Consider the following 4,641-nt stretch of genomic DNA (forward strand, 5'->3'; position numbering starts at 1 on the left):
ATTTTTGTGTGCTGTAATAAAAATGTAATCAGCGGTAACTGTCTTGCGTCCTTTCTGTGTTAAAACCTCATGTCCAGCTGTTATGAGGTACATGCCCCCTCATATAGTTTCAATATCAAACAGCTCCAGCTGAATAACATCGGTTTCTGCAGCCCACACTCACACAAAACTCCCCTGTGTTCCTAAAAACTGGATCTGATTAATGCTGCCCAGGCCTCTGCCAGCATTTTTTTTTTTGTTGTTTCCAACTATTTAACAACGTTGCCACTGTGGCCATCACTTCCTTTCATAGGGAGTTATTAAAAACCCGCTCCACAATACGCCCTAATTCTCCTTTGTCACGCATGTTGATCACAGCAATTGCTGAAACAATCAAAGAAAATTGTGGTCGTGGAGCTTACCTCCCAGAGCTGGCGGCCTGCAGCAGCCACAAGAGGGCGGTAAATTACAAAACGGAGGCAAAGAGGCAACATTAGATCCTTAATGGGCTTGAGCATCTGTTCTGAGATTGATTCCACTTGTCTTTTGTTCTATTGGAAGTCTATTTTTTAGCCGTAACTGCTCGTCCTGACAGCACGAGAAGGCAGAAATCTAAGAAACATGTTCACAACTTGGACCAAATATGAAGTCGTTGTTTGATTTTACTCGTCCGTTTACACGACAAACCTCTGAAATGATGCACACACCAGTTGCTAAACTAGATCTCACACACTCGGAGGCGTCACTTGTCTCGTGGAGGTTTTTTTTTCCCCTTCTCTTCCCACCGCACACACGCAAACTTGGAAACAGCAAGTGAACTTTGGCCTGGGTCAGCGTTTGAATGCGAGGATCCCTGTCGCCACAGATGTAATGAGGCGAGAGACATTTAGGAACCTCTATTATCAGTGGACAGCAGCCACCCTGCCAACACACACACACACACAGAAATGTGATTGTTTACCTCCGAGTAATACTGTGCACTCTCAGCTCTACTGTCTTCATTGTGCCCACTGTTCTACTTTAACATTGTGACCTTTTCTTCTGCAGACACGTCCCTCCTGTTCCGAGTTCATACATCACTCATTACCATACAAGCTGTTTTCACACATTTAATATGAGCTATGACCATGTCCATGTGTTTAAAGTAAAAAAATAGCACTACTTTATGATGATTTTCTGACAATATCAGCAGAAGGGCCCTATAGTCTCTGTTAATCAAAGGGGACAAAAACAATACAACTGAATGAATGAATGTATGAATATAATATAAAAAGTAAACATAAAGCAAGATTATTTAACACAAATGTGCCAATAACTGAAAAAAGGATTAAGCTGAAGCACATATCCTGTACAAATACCAAGAAAATCAGAAACATAGAGGAAAATCTTATTGCTGGACTTTCAATTTGCATTTTAAGCTGTAATTATTTTACATTTCAAACGTTTTTTTTGAAAACCCCTAAAGATTTTTTAACGCAATTTCAATTCATCATTGACTTTGTTCCATAACTTTACAACCAAAACTGACACATACACATCTGTATTTAATATTTTGTTCTCATTTTTGATAGATTCAAACATAAATCGACCTCGTAAATTATAATTTCAGACAAAAAAAATTACCTCTTGTGTTTTTAGAAAATACAATGTCTAGAGATTTTAACATGAAAGATCTCATGGAAAACCGACTAGTGGATTTCAGATATCTAATTTTATTTAAAATTCGAATTGATTACTCTTTTCTCAAGTTTAATCATAGGATCTAAGTTTGTTTTGAAGTTTGTTTGTTTTTTATTTTTAGTTTTTTTTTAAGATAAAGATAGACAATATATTTGGATGTTGCATGTCAACACTGTAAAAAGAAAAAGTTGAAAAAACTCCAACTCAATTTTCTCTTTTCAAACTGTTTGGCTAACTAATCTTGTTCAGATAGTTTAAAAATTAAATAAATACATTTTGATTTGGCACAACTCTAACTTACAAGTTTGTCTAACAAAATAATTTTAGTTGATGAGACTTTTTAAAACTTTTTTAAAAACTTTATAAAAACTCGAGATCTTCTCAAAACTGAATTGCAGTAAGATGCCTTGAAATTTTGAGTTTTTTCAACTTTTTTATTTTTTTACAGTGTAAGGTCTGCTCAAACGAATGGCAATTATTTCTATTTTATATGGACACATTGTTTGAAAGTGCTTCTCATGAAATATATGAATGTTGTCTGAAAAATAGTTCAAGAACAGTGCAATTTTAGATATTTGAGCCTTTCATTTCTGTTTTCTGCTACATTTTTTGGCGTCAATCTTACAATAATTACTTGTTATTTCTCATAAAGAATAAAACATTTTCAATTCCTTTGAAATATGATTAAAGGATAAAAACAGGATGCAAATTTAACAATAAATCAATCAAATACATTGACGCAGACGTCACGTTGAGTGTGTTTACAGCCCCATTGAGACGTATTTCTAATTTGCTGTGATTGGGGGAGGAGTCTGGGGGGGCGGGGAGGGGAGGGGAGGGGAGGGGAGGGGCTCCTTCCTCCTGTGTTGGGAGTGACAAGTATTTTAGTGCAGGGATCAAACACTTTAACAAGGCAGTAAACACCTTTTACATTCACCTCAACAATGCAGCAGGCAGACAGAGGAGGAGACGCATACGTCTGCGCCTCCGCTGTCGCTATCACATGATCTGACCCCACACGCTGACCTCGGCACATACTCCATAGTTGTCGTCTTCACTCCGACAATCTCACATCTCGCATGAGTTTAGTTTAAGGAACGGGATTTGGTTACACTTTAGATCCGGGGAGCACATATTCACCATTATCTAGGTGCTTACTAACATATATAAGTCGCGTACTAGCCCTTTATTAGTGAATATTAAGCACATATTAACACCTTATTTAGGAAAGATCTTAATATATGTCATAATAGAGGTGTTAATATGTGCTTAATAGTTACTAATGAAGGGCTAGTATGCTATTGTATCTATATGTTTGTTTGGTTTTGCACCTTTTGCAGAACAAGGGAGAAGAAGGTGCAATACAAGATCAAAGGTGATGACAGTGATACAAGGTTAGAATAGTTTTGGATTTTTTTATTAGTTTCAGTTTTTATTTCGTTTTGACATTTGTTTTTGAAATGAGTAAGTTTTAATTTGCTTTTTTTGAGTGGGTTTGCTCGTTATTATTAGTTTTTATTTTGTGTGAATGCTTAGTTAGTTAGGTTGTAAGTGTTTTGTAATATTGAGTATTTGCCAGGTGCAAGATAAAAAAAAAAAGGTCATAATAAGTATTGTGTCATTAAAAATATAATCAAATATAACCATCATGCTGAGGTTGGATGCTGTTAGTGTGCCTGGTAAAAATCAATTCGCCAACAGACTAAAGACTAACGACACATAAACATTTTAGTTTTCCTTCTTTTGTTAGTTTTTCGTTCACTATAATAATCATCGTCACGCGTTAATCTTGTGTTTTTCATACACGCTAGACATTAAAGTCTTGTGTCGCGTGAACTGCAGTGACTGTAGTGTCGTGCCTTCTGTGGCTGTAGAGCAACTTTTCCACGCTTTCATTGAGAAAGTAGCCCAGATTTGGAACCCGGGGTTTCTCAGCCGTGAATACCAATGTATAAGCAATGAGTTAGAGAAAAGTAATATAATGAAAGGAAGTGTTCGGGTGCTTTGTGTCCAGTATTTGAGCCACTACCTCTGCACCTTTCCATGAAGGGCAGTTCTAAATTGCTGTAATTCCCTTTTAACCCTTTATCAGACCCTCAAAATGACCATAACCATAAAAGTCCTGTGATTTTGCCCATTTTTCCACAATAACTTTCTATATCTGGCAGTTATTTACAATCTACTGCATGATAAAATAGTTTAAAAGATGTTGAAACAATTTAAAATCAAGAAAAACACTGTACACTCTGAGAAATAAGGGTTCCAAAAGGGTCCTTCTACAAGGGCTGAGGTTCTACCTGGAACCATTTGCTTCTGAAAAACCCTTTCCAGAAGAAAGGGTTTTTTCAAGGGTTCTTGGTAACACTAATGGTTCCAGTAAGAACCATTTTGATCCAGAGAACCCTTTAAAACCCCTTTCCTGAATAAAGGGTTTTAAAGGGTTCTTGGTGGAACCCTCCAAAAGGTTCTACCTGGAGCAAAAACGGGTTCTCCTATGAGGACAAGCCGAAGAACCTTACATGGTGAGCACTTTTATTTCTAAGATTGTAGTTATACAAAAGCAACAGATTTTGCGTGTTGAATTTGAAACTTGAACAGTACACAACATATTTAACGTGACATTTGTTTGAGTTTTTGTCTCAATGCGTGAGTGGAATTACCGTAATAACCACACGTGGGCTTTGACGTTGGTGTTTTTCCAATAGCACAAACCGTCGCTTAATAATGCAAAGTGTAGTCTGCGATGCGCTCGGCGTTAAAGGGTTAATTTTGTCCTCATTAATGTCCGATGATCGGCGTTGACACGTCGCACCAATAATCAGCGTCTTATAGACGCCGCGTATCAGATATGGATCATTACTGTCATTCTTCTGTCGAGCGAACGAGGGATAATGTGATAATGAACGAGGACTGAGGTCTCAGGAGAGGAGTTTCCCTCGTGTTTCACAGCTGGTCGGTTTAACTGCTGCTATTCGGAGCTGC

The sequence above is a fragment of the Microchirus variegatus genome, assembly GCF_963457635.1.
Source record: "Microchirus variegatus genome assembly, chromosome: 17".
NCBI lineage: Eukaryota > Metazoa > Chordata > Actinopteri > Pleuronectiformes > Soleidae > Microchirus > Microchirus variegatus.